The following is a 16,123-nucleotide window of genomic DNA, read 5'->3' on the forward strand; positions in this document are numbered from 1 at the left end:
ACCATCAACAGGATGAGGAGAAAATACTACAAAAAAATCGTGGGTCGAGAAAAGGACAGGGAGATCACTCATCAATTACCGTCACGGGCAAACCAGCCTCGACTTGGGGAAATGAATTTAATTCATTGCCAATCAAATCAGAGTAGGATAATGAGAAGCAAGAATAAATCTAAAAACACCTTCCCCCCACCCCTCCCTTCTTCCTGGTCCCAGCCGCTTCCCTATGTGCTCTATGGGGACCTTCTCTCCTCCCACAGTATGTAGGGGTTTTGTTTGGGCAGGGTCAGGGTGCTTAGCAGATCCTCTGCTAAGAGCCAAGTGGTTTCTGCCAACCCACCGCACCTGTGCCTGGACAAGCGTGCCGCAAGCAGACCTATAGCCCGGCCTGGCTCAGAGGTGCTGGGGGCACTGGGCAGCTGGGTGCCAGTGGGGGATGCCCCAGCGCATGCTCTGTGGTTGGGCTGGTGTCTGCATGTGCCACTGCGTTCCCAGGGCAGGACTGGTGTTTGTGCCCTGGGGCTGCCCGTGGGGCAGGGAGAGCGTGGAGGGCTCTGGGAGTCCCAGGCAGGGTGAGGAACTGGATTACCCAGATATTGGCAATTCACTGCAGTGGCAGTGGTGCAGGTCTTGTGTGGGAGGAGGTGAGGCTTTGTTCTCTGGGCATGGCAAGAACGTGTCCAGTGGCCAAAGAGATGGAGGGGATCAGTGGCTCTGGCCCACGTCTCAAGCAGGAGGAAAGTGCTGGGAACTTTGCCTGATCTGCTGGGCCCTGTGTGCCTGAGCCCCTGTTTTTGAGCTCAGCAAGCTGTGGCACCCTGGAGAGCCACCTTTCTGTAGGGACACCATCTGTAAACTGTGGAGGGTAGGCAGAAAACTGTGGATTTGCTGCAGGGATGCGCAGGGGACAGAAGTTTTGTGGCACTGAGGCCTGCAGAGCTTGGCTCACAGAGCCCTCATCAATCTTGTTTGCAAGGGAGACAGGATCAGTGCCTCGACACCTCTGTCGCCCTGCTTCACTGTTGGGCAGTCAGGCAAGAGGAGGGGATGTCAACGAAGGACTTCACAGCCTGAGCCTCCAGAAGAAAAGGACCTCTAATTCCCAGCTGGGGAAAGAGCAATTTCCACAGGCCCCTTTGTGGATGGATGGATGGATGGATGGATGGATGGATGGATGGATGTGTTCTGTTCATCAGGCTCTTCCTGGCTGAGGTCTCTGAGGTACTTTTGATCAAACCAGTGCCCGAGAGCATCAGTCAAAGCAAGAGGGACCCTCGCGAACAAAATTTGCCTGCCATAGACACCTCACAGATACCACTGGGCGTGTCTAAAGGATTACGTGTATTTTAGTAGCAATCTACGGTTTATTCACAGTTTAAGGTAAGTCATAAAATCTTAGCAGCACTCAATCATAGATTAGTTTAACGATTGCAAAGTGAATTGATAGAATTTACTACAATCAAAACAGTGGTTTGATTACAGATTTGGAATGAAAGTAATATACTTGCCGTTGAGTACGTAAATTGATTCACACACACACAGACACAAAGATATAGATATAGGTATATATAGAGATAAAGGTATAAAGGTATGCCTGTTAAAAATTCCCCTCGAGTTCTGTGAAATATTCGCTTCAAATGTCTCAGTATTTCTCGATGGACGAGGGTTGATCCTTGAGGAGGAGTGGGTTTCAGCCCAGGTCCCGTTGCCATCTTTCGGCAGCGGTCCTCCAAATTTCACAAACTGGAGAGCTTGTGAGACTCTGAGAGGCGTCCCACTCAGAGGGAGATGCTGATCGCAGCCCTCTGCGGTCCAGGAGAGCTGAAAGGGTCTCACCTGGGACCGCTGTTTATAGGTTCGTAAGATGATTGGCTTCAGTCATCAGCAAGTTATGGGAAAGTTACTGGAATTCTGGTAACACTGGTACTGTTCCACGTGGGCTACGGTCCAGGTAAGGGATGTTGCAGGGCTGTCAGGGGATGACTGATTATTCCCGCTCTCGTTACCCACCTTGAGCTGGGTAACAGGAATGCCTGGTATGGTCAGTGCTACTCCCCACCTTAGCCATGCAAGAGCTCCTGGTACCGTCAAGGGACGCTTAACCTCCCAACTCATTGTGCAAAGGCCAAGGCCTAGCTGGAATTCCTGAGAGCGGCCCAGGGAAAAGGGCGGAGGGGGGAAGGAATGCACCACCCCAGCACCACAGAGCAGTGATGGGCCTGTGGGCACTGGTTACTGTCCTCGGACTGCCCTGGCCCATGGGGTTGTTGGGTTCCCAGGGGCCCCAGTGTGTGGCCTGGTGTGGTTAATCCCAATACTGACTTGTGAACAATGTCAGCCCTGCATACTTGCCAAACCCTGGGCCCTGCCAAGTGCTGCAGGAGTGGTGGTAGGGCTGCACAGGGGACCTATCCCTTCAGCCCGTGCCCATGTGGGCTGTCCATGGCCCTAGATCAATCAATGGTGGGGAGGAGAAGGTGGAGGTGAGGCCATGGGCCATCCCTGAGGCTATTCCACCCATCCATCTGCACGTCTGCCATCCTTTGGGGACATCTTCTGTCCTCTTCCTTCCCCAGCATAGCACTGACCAGAACAAGAGGCACCCTGTTCCCTAGAGCCTGCAGAGGGTGGCTTGACTCCGTGGCTGTGCACAGAGTCCTAGCCTCTCACTCAAGGACAGCAGAGGTTGTGCTCCCTGTTTGCAGGACCTGTGGGGGTATATCTGGGCAGAGACACTGCAAGGCAAGGGCTGAATGCCACTTGCTCTGGGCTAGCTAGGGGTTTTTGGCATACTGCCAAGGGATTGTGCCCCAAGGAGGACCCTTTGCAGGGTGTCCCAACCTCCCACTCTTCTGGGAGTTATAAAGTGTCTCAATACCCCCATCCTATGCCCTGCCAAGAGCAAAGCCATTTTCCCTGAGCAGGCTGGGAGGGCACACATAGAGGAAAGGACCACTCGGGGGCCCAGGCTGGGATGCAGAAATCTTTAATGAGTCTAAAGAGGGAAACGAAGTTACTCCAAGCAGAGGCTCTCGTTGAAGGGATCACGAGGAGCAAGCAACAGACTGCACCCCTTTGCCATGTTGAAGTCCATGCAGGGCATCTGTCTTTCACTCAGAGTGAAGGCTGGCTTTGGAGAGCCTTGCAGCCCAGGGGAGCAGAGGAAAAGAACAAGAAGAGAAAGGAAGAGGTAGGTGGAAAAACATATGGTGAGACATGGGCCAAGTTTTTGGAGAGCCTAGGCTCACACATTCCTGACATCGATTGCAGGACGAGTTAAGGATGCTCAGTTGCTGTGAAAGCAATGGCCTGAAGGTTCATCCTTTGTCCAGCACCATGTCTGTAGTTCCTGGGATGCCTTCCCAAGAGCTATGCCCAGTAGCTTTAGCAGGGGAGACACCTTCTGCCACTGTAGCGGCTGGAAATGCCAGAGAGGTCACAGCAGCCAGAGGTGATGGGCACTCCATCACAGCTGAGGATGCTGCCAACAGCAGCAGAGGTGGAGGATCCCACAACGGTGTTCTGCGGGAAGGAGCTGAGGATGGGTCCAGGCAGGGTCACCACCACGGGGGAGGGCTGGATGACAACAGTGGAGTTCTGGCACTGCCTGACACAGGGCTCATTGCAGCTGTTGGCCAGCGGGGTCGGGCCGCAGGGTCGGCATGGCAGGCACTGGTCGTAGCAGGACATGTCTCAAAGTCAGACGTGCGCCTGAGAGAGAGGACAGGGAGAAAGCAGAGCACAAGCATAGGTGAGGAGCAGCCTGGTTATCCCATCACAAAGCAGCCAAGGCCGCTATTGAGTGGGGAGCCAGAGGCTGTGCCAGGAGACACATGGTCTTCATCGGCTCATCCTGCCAGGGTCCTACAAAGAGTAGCCTGGCCCAGGGAGACTCTTTCCTAGTTCAAAAAGCAAAAGCCACCACAGCCACATCCCAGCCTCTCTCTAAGCAGACCTTCTCCCCACTTCCCTCTGTCATGACAAGGGCCTCCATGTCCCAACATACTACAGAACCAATATTAGCTGAGATGTCCGTCAAGCAGAGACCTCACTTTGGCAGAGGAGGAGAAGGGGCTTCAGACTCACCTGTTCCCAAGGAGAAGGAGGCAAGAGCAGGGGATGAGAGAGCAGGGACTCGGGCTGGCTTTTATATCTGCCCTTCATTGCCGCAGGACCAGAGGCACCCTTTGCAGAGGTAACAATTTTCTGACAAGCTCATCTTGAATGCAAACCTTCATGGCTAATGATATGGGCTGTGCTTTGGTTTCCAACACTGCTGCCTTTTCATTTCCACATTTGTGCCATGCCCATCCCCAGTGAAGGCTTCTTCTGAGCTCTGGGATGAAAGGCCCCAGGATTTCTAGGGCACGAATGCAGCAGTGCTGGCGGAAGAGTCAGCTCAAGTGCTGGACGGGTCCAGAGCAGGCAAGTGACATCAGCCTGGGTCACTTTGGTGGGGTTATTGGGAGAGTCGTTCTCAGGAAGAAGCTCCAGCCATCCTCAGCTGGATGCCCAAAGGCTCCCGTTCACGAGCACATACTGGAACCTTCTCCCTCCTCAGCTCACCTCAGTGGTCACTTGTTGTTGCCTCCCCATGTTTGTGGGTTTTGGGTTGTGCTGCTGATTTTGATCCCACCCTGCCTATCACTGCCCTCAGAAAAAAATTGTGGCTGTTTTTGACTCATCCCCACTATGTGCAGTCTGTGAGTATACAAAAAATGCCACTGCTTGCCTGGGTGCTTCTCCTTCCCCAGAATGGTCTAGGCCTGCCGCAGTTGTCCCCAGTTGTCTTCAGCTGAGTCCATGGTTGGTTGTGTTCCTATATGTGTTCCTGTCCTGTGTGCTCCTGTGTGTAGCCTGGTTCTTGTGAATTCACCTGGGAGCACAAATTTGGGTGTAATTCCACACTGATGTGAATGAGCCTGTGTGTGTATGTCCTTGTGTGTCCCTCATCATGAGGGCATGTGCTGCTCGTGGCAGGGACACTCTCCACTGCTCTGTTCATGAGCACCACAGAGCAGCACATTCCCAGCGTCAGAAGGAACCTGAGTGCAGCTGAGTGGTGGTGGCCCAAAACTGCTAGAGATCTTTCCGGGAAGAAGCACTGAAAATCAGCCCCTGCCTCCTGAACCCTCTTTTCCTGCAGCTCCAAAGCTCACGCTCCACTGCTGTCAATTTCAGGCCCTGCTTGCCCAGTACTGGCATCCGCACCGGCACCACCTTTGGCTTTGGCATTGGCATTGGCATGGAGGGCCCCACAGCTCCTGTGTACCGCAGCCTCTGGAGGTCTCCATGATGCAGCTCCACAGCCTCCCACTGGGCAGAAACCTTGTCCCTCCCCTCGCCCCCTGATCACCCCTGCACTCCCACCGGGACGCAGACAGAAATTCCCCGTGACACTGGTGGCAGCGGCAGCAGGGGAGCAATCATGGCGAGAGTGGTGGTGGTGTCCGGTGTTGCCCAGGAAGGAGCGATTGCAGCCGCTGGCCCCGCTGGCTCCCCGTGAGGACCAGCAACTTTCTGCTCTGTGCAGGGAGCCGGGCGGCAGAGATCCTCCTGGCCACCGGCAGCTGGACAGCCCTCAGTCCTGCCGCAGGGACTGGCCACTGCTGGCATGGAACATACAGGGCCTCTTCTCAGGCTTCTGACTTTCCCCCCTAGGATAGCCAAGGGAACCCTGAGCAGGTGCTTTCCTCCACACAGGGACTCCAATTGAAAGTTGCTAATGCAAAACTTGCCTTAGAAAAGAAAAACCAGAACGGGTTTCACAGTTTGTTACTTTGTTAAAGCTCAGAGATGCAATTAAAATCTGCCTCCTCCAGCTACAGAATTTCATGGAGCTTTCAAAATAATCTTGCTAGTGTTACAAAGTCATGCTACGGAGTGAGGAGTTCAAGCTCCACACTGGCAGGAGGTTGGTGGGTCGAGGTCATGGGCACTTTCAAGCACTCCCCACAGTGGCTTAGTGTTGAGATAATGAGATTCTTTTACAGGACTCAGACCCTTTGGAGTCAAGGCCCAGGAGACAGTGTAAAAGCCTGGACTGGACATGCTGACTGCAGCCTCAAGGGATGCCAGGTTCTTACTGGATGAGTGAGTCAGAAACAGATTTGCTAAGTTGCCCCAAGGGGCTGGAGGTCTGAGGTGAGTGAGAGCTGGAAGGAGGCCTCTGGGAAGGGACTGTGGGCTCCAGCCAGTCCCCAGGGAACTCTGTGTGGCCTGAGTAGCTGACACAGCTGTTCAAAGCCCATGGTCAGAGGCTTCAGAGGCACAGAGTGAAGGATCAGCCCTGCTCCCTCTCACAGCTGGACTCCATAACTGTGTTTCCAGGGAACTACTGGCAGGTGGACAAACAAGGCAGGGCAACAGGCATGGCCAGGAGATCACATGGATCAGTCCCATGTTCACAGGGGATTAGCTGCTCTCATTCCTGCCTCCATCTGTCTTCCCATGCTTGCTCCAGGCCAAACTGCCTTCATCCTTCCCTTTCCCTGTCTCTGCTGCTTCTCCTAAGCATCCCATGTCTGGCACCATCCTAAAATACTTTTTCCACTGCATCCCAGAAGGAGTTCTGATGCCACTGTAGGTAGAAACAATCCTGAGTTTATAAGGCAATCCTCTCTTCTCCCGCTTATGGAGGGTGTCATCCCCAGACAAAGGGGCTGACCAGGATGCCTGAATGGGTGGGCAGTAGATGTCTGCGATGAAGAGGATTGGGCTGGATATCCTCCTGCCAGAGTGAGGTGGTGTGCCTGACTCTGGGTGGGCTGATTACAGCAGGTGCTGTTCCCAGAGAAGTTTCCCTTGAAGGGCCTCATCCGTGGCCTGGGGAGAAGGGAGAGAAAGCCCCTGTGGGGATAGGGACTCAGAAACCTCTTTGCTGGTGCCTTTGGCTGCTCCTGCTTCTGCCTCCTTTCAGACACTACCGAGGGGCAAGGAGCACATGAGTGGCTGCAAAGGGGCCTGTCTCCAGCCCCGTGAGAGGTGGGTGCAGGCCCCTGTCTCTGGCTGGGCACTGGATGGCAGGAGAAGTTCACCATGGACACTCCTCCCTTGCTGGGGGCTGGTTGGGCTGGTTGTGATCTCCAGGAGGAGCAAAAAGCAGGAAAGCAGCCTGCAGCCTTCCACTGCCTGACAGCAGACTGCTTGATCTCTTCCTTCAGGCTCCTAAAGGAATTATGAGGTGCCCCAGGCCCCTTTGGCAATGTGACCTGGAGCTGAGAGGCAGCGCTTCTACACCAGGTTATGCCTGCCTGAGAGGATGCTCAAGCACCTTCTGACTTGGAGGGCCAGGAAAAGCCCAACTGTGATGTTACTGCCCAAACAAGAACCTCCCAGTGCTGAAAAACCTCTGCTAGGCCCTTGCAAACCTGGCACACAGTAAGGGTCACAGTTTGGTGTCTTTCCTTTGGCTGAGCAACTTTAATGCTCTTCCTACTGCAACCAGGATGCTGTTGCCCTTCCTTGCCACGAGGTGCATTGACACAGCAGACTTAGGAACACCCCGAGCCACTGAAACTGAATGGGACACAACAGTGAGTATTCAGGAGAAGTATGCCAGCGGCTTGTCCAGCTCTTCCTCTTCCCTCAGCATCCACCAATGACCACTGTTGGAGAAGGGGGCTCTTGGTAGGAGACATGCCTGCTCCTGTGGTTTAACCTCCTAGCCAAAGAAGACCAAGGCAGCAGAATGCCCTCCCAGCCCTACATCAGGGGATCGGTGAAAGCCACAACACATGAGCAAGACGCATCAGCCAGGCACTGGACAAGAGTCTCTGTTCAAGCGCTTGAGCTGTCCCCCTGCATTTCATGTCTCTCCTCCAGCTCTGGGGACTGACGAGTGCTTGGATGGGGGGAGTTCCTGTGTCCCTGAGTCCCTGTGATTTCTATGCCCAACAGAAAACTGCTGGTGGATGCGTTTCTGGGATTTAATTTTTCCTTCTGTGCACAGGTGTATTGGGTTTGCACAGCAAGGTTTTGGTAGCTGAGGGGCTACAGGGGTGGCTTCTGTGAGAAGCTGTTAGAAGCTTCCCCCATGTCTGATAGAGCCAATGCTCCAATATTGACCCACCACTGGCCAAGGTTGAGCTCATCAGCGACGGTGGTAGCAACTCTGTGATAACATATTTAAGAAGGGGAAAAAAAGCCCTGTGCAATGGCAGCCAGAGGAGACGAGTGAGAATATGGCCTGTATCAGAAATTCCTGGCCTGTATCAGAAACAGTGCGGCCAGCAGGACTAGGGAAGTGATAGTGCCCCTGTACTTGGCGCTGGTGAGGCCGCACCTTGAATACTGTGTTCAGTTTTGGGCCCCTCACTACAAGTAGGACATTGAGGTGCTGGAGTGTGTCCAGAGAAGGGCAACAAAGCTGGTGAGGGGTCTGGAGCACAAGTCTTATGAGGAGCGGTTGAGGGAACAGGGGTTGTTCAGTCTGGAGAAGAGGAGGCTGAGGGGGGATCATACCGCTCTCTACAATTACCTGAAAGGGGGTTGCAGAGAGGTGGGTGTTGGTCTCTTCTCCCAAGTGACTAGCGACAGGACAAGAGGAAATGGCCTCAAGTTGCACCAGGGGAGGTTTAAGCTGAACATTGGGAAAAATTTCTTTACGGAGAGAGTGGTGAAGCACTGGAACAGGCTGCCCAGGGAAGTGGTGGAGTCACCATCCCTGGAGGTGTTTAAGGAATGTGTGGGACGAGGCATTGCAAGCCATGCTTTAGTGGGCATGCTGGTGTTGGGTTGATGGCTGGACTTGACGATCTTGCAGGTCTTTTCCAACCCTAGTGATTCATGATTCTTCAATATGTGAGTGAAACCACTCTGAGACACCAATGTCAGTGAAGAAGGAGGGGGAGGAGGTGCTCCAGGCGCCCAAGCAGAGATGCCCCTGCAACCCTGGGTGGAGACCATGGTGAGGCAGGCTGTCCCCCTGCAGCCCATGGAGGTTAATGGTGGAGCAGATATCCACCTGCAGCCCATGGAGGCCCCCATGCTAGAGAGAGGAGCCCAAGCTGGAGCAGGTTTTCTGGGTAGGATTGTGACCCCGTGGGGGACCCACTCTGGCGCAGTCTGTTCCTGAAGGACTGCACTCCATGGAAAGGACCCATGCTGGAGCATTTCATGAAGAACTGCAGCCCGTGGGAAGGACTCATGTTGGAGAAGTTCATGGAGAACTGTCTCCCATGGGAGGGACCCCACACTGGACAAGGGGAAGAGCAGGAGGAGTCCTCCCCCTGAAGAGAAAGGAGCAGCAGAGACAAAGTGTAATGAACTGACCACAACCCCCATTCCCCCATTCCCCCTTCCCCTGTGCCACTCGGGCGGAGGAGGTAGAGAAAATGGGGAGTGAAGTTGAGCCCGCGAAGAAGGGAGGGGTGGGGCGAAGGTGTTTTAAGATTTGGTTTTATTTCTCATTAGCTTCCTCTGATTTGATTGGTACTAAATTAAACTAATTTCCCCAAGTCGAGTCTGTTTTGCCTGGGACAGTAACTGTTGAGTGTTCTCCCTACCCTTATCTCAACCCACGAGCCTTTTGTTGTATTTTCTCTCCTGGGTCAAGCTGAGGAGGGGGAGTGATAGAGTGGCTTTGGTGTGCACCTGGCATCTGGCGAGAGTCAACCCAACACAGCAAGTCTTGTTATATTTTGGAAAGCAAAGAGCTGGCCCTCAAGAGCACCTGTGGTGGAAGCTGACAAAAGCAGTCATGGTTGCAGACCAGCATGCTCTAATTAATGAGATGACATCATTTCAGTAGGCCATGGCATCAGGTGTTTGCACTGAGGCCTTCTGAGGTGACTAAGAAAGCTGAGTGTCTGCCCCTGGAGAAAAATGTCTCTGTGAGGTACTGGAAGGTGGCTGAGAAGGCCCATTCCCACCTGGATGGCTAAGAAAGCTATGGTTCGGATCCCACCTGGAGGTGGAATTCAGGTCTGTCCTCCTCCTCCTCAGCTCTACATAAATATCTGTGAGGGTGGATTCAACATCTTGCAAGAAACAAAGGATAGCTGGGAAAACAAACAGTAAATATGTTGGAAACTGAGGATGCAAACCAGTTCATTCCAGAATGACATTTTATGTGATCTGACTGCTTTTGTTTTTCTCTGAAACTGGCTGGGATTTTGGCCAATCTTTCCCTTTTCCTTCACATAGGTAACATCTCGGGCGCCCTGGAAATTGAATACCATGGTTTAGTGTTGCTGCAGGTGTTGCAGGGAGACACTGCAATGACTGAGAGCACCTTGGGGATTCCCCCCAGGGCCTAGACTAAAAAGACCCAGCTTTCTCTGGGGACAGGAGCCTTGCAGTGTCTTGAGGGACTCGCACACATGAGCAAGTTCAGCAGAAGCCACTGTAAAGGAATGTGGAAGGTGAGAGCAGCTGGTCCACTAAGGCTGTCAGATCAAGTCCCTTTTCCTTTCCAAGGGAAGAACAAGTAAAAGGGAAAGTGATAACCAAAGCACACAATGCCACCAATCTCTAAGGAAGTGATAAGGGAGACAAGGAGGGAGCCCAGAGCTCTGCAGCCTCTAATTGATGGGCCATTAGGAAACTGCAGGTGTAGCTTGGCAGTGGGTGAGGCTGAGCTTTGCAAGTGACAAGAAGTGACAAGAGGAACATGAGGATTTGGGATGTTTGAGGGGGATGCTGTGGGACTAGGCAGCACTTATTAAGGCATGCTTAAGGGAAGGCTCAAAGGTGAGGGCAAGAGGGGACTGGGGAGGAGCAAGGGGAGGCAACAGAGTAGAGGAAGGAAAACAGGAGCCAGCCGCATGTAAGCAGGGGCTGGTCAGTGCACTTGTTGGTATGAGCCCTGCACCTGATCACTACAGCTCCCTGTGCCTTCTTATTAAATCCTTTCTTAACCATCCTTCTGTGTATCTTCACTCCCTTTCCCATGTGTGAGTGCTGCAAGGTCTGAGTGCCAGTAACTGGAGAGACTGGTGTGAAAGAGAGACCTGGGTGCCAGTAACTGGGCAAACAACCAATGCCCAGAGGGATTTTAGGGCTTGGTGCCAGCAACTGGAGAAGGGGCTGGTGGTTACAAGGCCTTTCTCTCTTGTGCCAGCAGCTGGAGGGACTGGTGTATAAGCAGTGTCCTTGTGACAAGAGGCATTTGGCACAAACTGGAACAAAGGAGGCTCTCTCTGAACACCAGGAAACCCTTGTTCACTGTGAGGGTGAGGGAGCACTGGCACAGGATGCCCAGAGAGGTTGTGGAGTCTCCATCCTGGGAGGTACTCAAAATCCGTCTGCACATGGTCCTTAGCAACGCACTCTAGGTCACCCGTCCAACCCAGCCATGAGGCTGGATTTGGACCCAATGACCTCCAGAGGTCCCTTCCAAATTTACCAATTTTGTGTTTCTGTAAGACGAGACATGAGGAGAGGCTGAGAGAACTGGCCTTCTTCAACCTGCAAAAGAGAAGCTTAAGAGAAAGCTTTTTGATGCTTCTAGCACTTGACTGGAGGATGAAGGGCCAGGTGGAGCCAAACTCTTCTTGAGCACAGTGATACAGCGAAAGTCAATGGACATGTTCTTGAACAGGGGAAATTCCTGTTAGAAATTTGGAATTGTCGTTTTTTAACGATGAGGGTGAAGCATGGGTGTAGACAGACTCTGGCTCCACAGGGTGTTGAGTAAAATACCATTGGTTGGAGATAAGACAAGAAGATAAACGGGGATAGCACGGGTGATGTTATGCCCTTTCAGATGCTGGGAACCCTGAGTTATGGAGCCTGAGGTGGAGCTTGAGTTGGGGTTTAAGACATAGTGCAAAATCCTGCCCATGCTGAGATTGTCTGGCATTGTCATCTTTTAAGTTTTCATGGCATAGTCTGGGAAATGAACCACTCCTTATTTCTGCTGTTGAGCAAAAGGACATTTATAGGAAAACCTATGCAAGAAGGAATGCCTCAGCAGAGGACTGTGTGTCTGCTACCAGCCCAGCTTCCTGCAGGCTGCCAATGCTGAGGTCTGCACACAGAAATGGGGTTGAAGTAATGAAGTTGCTCCCAGGTTTATCTGCAGGTAAATGCATTCTCTTCAAAAGCCAAAAACCCCACCCCTGAATAGCAGCTGACAGCAAGAGGAGATTTTGTATGAGCATATCTGCGTTTCAGTTCACATGTCGGTGTTGAACTAGTTGCCTCCCCTCTCGGTAGCTTTTCCTCCCTCCCCTCTTGGGCTTTGCTTGTGAGGAGTTTGAAGAAATGCTGGGTCGGAGAGTGGGTTGAGTCTGTGTTGCCAAACCAACCCTTGGGCAGAGGTGTTTCAGCAAGTCCAGCACTTTGCTGCAGCAGTTCAGTAGGGCCCTTCCACAGTGGGAAGATGCTCTACAACCCCTCTGTGGGTGTCCCACACTCCCCTTCCTCCTGGATCCGTGAAGAGTCCCCTTTTGCCTCCACTCTCATCACCCCAGACTAACACCTTGCTCACTGAGCACTTGGGAGAGTGTCCACACAGGGAAGGAAGATACTGAGAAAGAGGCTGGCATGCAGCAGACCTTTCATGCCACAACAGACGAAAACGAAGTTACTGCGAGTGGAGTGCCACTGTGAAGAGAGCACCAGGGACAGCTGAGATTTGGTGCCCTTTGGCTGTAGCAGAGCTCCTGCAGGGTGTCCCTCGGCTTGCACTGAGGAGGGAGGTGTCCTGCAGGTCTTCCCTAGACTGGTCTGGGTAGACCAAAGGGGATCAGAAGCCAACAAGGAGAGGAGAGGGCAAGGAGAGAGCAGAAGGAGAGAAAGGCCGACATGGGCCATGCTTTCACGCTGATCCCTTCCAGCCTTACATTGCAAAGAACCAGAGATGCTCAATCTCTCTGAAAGAAACTGGCCAGGAGCTCCATCCTCCCTTCACTCACACGTCAGCACACATAAAAACACACGAGCATGCACACCCAGTTCCACAGGAACCCCTGCGTGTGCTCATACACAGTCACGCCCCAGAATTCTCATCAGGTAAGTGTTGGCATGTGCTAATATGCACTTGCACACTCATGCTTGCATATAGATATATATGCAGGCTCGTGTACACACACAGCTATGTATGTGGCCATCTGCACACGCATATGCCCACACACATACACTCACACCACACATCTGCAAAATCGTGCGTCTACACAAACACATGCACAGAGACACACAGAAATGCACTTGTTCACACACACATTGGCAGACACTCACCCTCACATGTGCATTTGCAAATGAACATACAAATGCAAACACACAGCAACAAATACGCCCACAGGCACAGGCAGATGCATATGCACATGAGGAAACACAGCCTCTCTCCACACACTCTGAGAACCAGGACTCCACCAGCCAGCTCTCTGCCTCTGTGCCCCTGACAACTTGAGGCAAGTCCTTGAAAGCCCACTGCTAAGAAGGTCAATCAGGCACCAGCCATCCCTGTTGGATTGAATGACAGCAGAGGGCTTTTGGGCTTTTGTGGGTTGGACAGAAGTAGTTCAATCAACTCTGTTCTCATTACAGGAAAGGCAGAAAGTGTATTGGGGTCCAAGCCACAGTCTTGTTTGAACATTCAGCCTGTTGTCGTGCAAAGGGTGTGCATGAGAGACAAAGTCAAAACTAGAGACAATCCCTATTGCTGCAGCTCCAGGGGTTCCCCACTTTAGAAGTCAAAATAGTCCCAGAGTTTTACAAGATCTGATCTGTTGATTGCCATAGGATGTTTGCAGATGTCTGGTGACCAGTTCCAGCTTCATTGCAGGGAGAGAGAGGTGCTGCCCTGACATGCTCACATAACAGCAAAGGGCTGTGTGTCTGGGGTGAGCCAGATGGCCTGCAGCTGCAAATGCTGAGGCTGGGACATCTCTGTTCAGGAAGCTGGCCTGATGAAGTTGCCTTCAGATAAATACCCTCTCTTCAAAAGACAAAGAAATATTATTTCAAGGGAGCTTAAAAGAAAGACGGAGAGAGACATTTTACCAGGGCCTGTAGTGACAGGACAAGGGGTAATGGTTTAAACTGAAAGAGAGTAGATGTAGATTGTTCATAAGTAAGAAATGCTTTATGATTAGGTTGTCAGGACACTGGAAGAAGTTGTCCAAAGAAGTTGTGGATGCCCCAGCATTGGAAGTGTTCAAGGTCAGGTTGGACGGGGCTTGGGACAAGCTGATGTAGTGAGAGATGTCCCTGCCCATGGCCGGGGGGTTGGACTGGATGATCTTTAAGTCCCTTCCAAACCAAACCATTTTATGATTCTATGATTCTGTGATTCCATGACTCTATGACAGCCCTGACCAGGCCCAACAGGGGGCGCTGCCGCTCTGCCTGCCGGAGCCACCTCGCCCTGCCCAGCCCCACCTGACCACCGTCCCAGGGGGGCTTTCCCCACTGCCTGTCATAAGCATCGGCATCAGCATCTAGGCACCTGCATCGGCATCAGCATAGGCATCAGACTTCTCCCAAGCTCCTCCATCATTAGCCCTCAGGGGGGCTGTTCGGGTTCTAGAAGGTCATCCCACAATGTCAGGAGTTTGAGCTCAACACAGACATGAGGAAAAGATGTAGAGGGGACTAAAACCTTCAGGCTTTCTCCATAGGTTCCAGATCATGAGGCTTTTGTAGGGGATTTCCCTCCACACCAAATGCAGAGCCTTTGGTGTGCAAGCGAAGTACTAGACATAGGATGAAAGCTTGGACCCCCTTTGTAAAGGCCCATTTAGGGCCCTGAGAGGAGAGTCCTCTGTCCACCTGCACCCCGGGGAAGCCTGGATGGCTCTAGTAGCTCACTCAGCTGTTCAAAGTCCGAGTTGTTTGGCTTCAGAAGCAGAGAGGGAAACCTGGTTTCTGCAATGGCAGAGGCCCCTGTCTTGAACTGGCAAAGGATCCCTTCTCCAGGCATTCCTTGGATGGGCTTCCAACTGGCCAGGCAGCATGCTTGCCTCATTGGTGGTGTCCTAGAGGCCAGGGCAGTAGAGGCCGCCAGGGCTTCTCCATGTGGGTACCTGAAGGCATGGAGGAAGGCTGACTGTAACGCAGAGGGCAACATCATCTGGGCTGCCTTCTGTGCTTCCACAGCCTGTGTGCCAGTGAGGAAAGCTGTTGAGACATGTATGGGTGTGACTTTTTCAGCCAAGTCCGGGCCCAGGGACTTGGGACCCAGAAGTGCATACTCAGCCAAAGTAGCCTACCTGCTTGTCTTGCTCCTGTGCTTCCCTCAGCATCCACTGACCAACATAGTTGGCAGGAGACATGATTGCTCTTGTGATTTATTTCCTGGTCAAATTAGCCCAAGGAGGGAAAATACCTTTCTTGCCTTGCACCTAGCAATTGGCTGAACCTGCAATAGCAGACTGTTCAGATACATGGAAGAGCATTTGGTAGCTGATAGAAAGTGAGATGGAGAATGAGCCCAGTGAGAAAGCTGATGACGTGATAGATAGATGGATATGGAGGCAGACAAAATTGAAATACCTTTCTGGCTTTACAGATCACGTGCGGAAGGAGTTTGTGTTGCAGTTCCCACCAGAAGTGACCATCCAGGTAGGGCACAACAAAAGAGGATTTTTCTCCAAAGGCCTGAGTCAAGAGCAACCAGTTCCTCTGGAGACAGGCACCTTTCAGCTTCTTGATGTAGCTCGGACCGTGCTGGAGGCAGAGTTTATAGGTCAGACACCTGGGAAGGCAGGGGATGCCTGGTGGCCAATGGCTGAAGGTGAGTCAGCGGTGCGCGCTTGTGGCAAAGCAGACCTACTGCCCTCTGAGATGTCTTAGCAAAAGTGTAGCTTGCAGACTTTTATGCTAGACCAGTTTTGTTTAATGTCTTTATCAAAGATGTCTTCATCAAAGATGTCTTCATCTGGAGGAGGGGATCAAGTGCACCCTCTATAAGTTTGCATGCGACACCAAGCAGGGTGGGAGTGTTGATCTGATTGAGCTAGAAAGGCTCTCCAGAGGGATCTGGACAGGCTGGATGGATGGGCTGAGGCCAATTGTATGAGGTTTAACAAGGCCAAGTGCTGAGTCCTACACTTGGGTCACAACAACCCCATGCAATGCTGCAGGCTTGGGGAAGAGTGGCTGGAAAGCTGCCTGGCAGAAAAGGACCTGGGGGGTGTTGGTCAACAGCTGGATGAATACGAGCCAGCAGTGTGCCCAGGTG

At 52.5% G+C, this 16,123-nt stretch overlaps 1 pseudogene; it reads right to left on the reverse strand.

Moving 5' to 3' along the window:
• LOC132319395 (feather keratin Cos1-1/Cos1-3/Cos2-1-like) overlaps positions 1 to 15,215 on the reverse strand; it is a 34,113-nt pseudogene extending 18,898 nt beyond the window's left edge.
• Between the last annotated feature and the right edge of the window lie 908 nt (positions 15,216 to 16,123).

Source organism: Gavia stellata, chromosome 28 (assembly GCF_030936135.1).
Source record: "Gavia stellata isolate bGavSte3 chromosome 28, bGavSte3.hap2, whole genome shotgun sequence".
Lineage (NCBI taxonomy): Eukaryota > Metazoa > Chordata > Aves > Gaviiformes > Gaviidae > Gavia > Gavia stellata.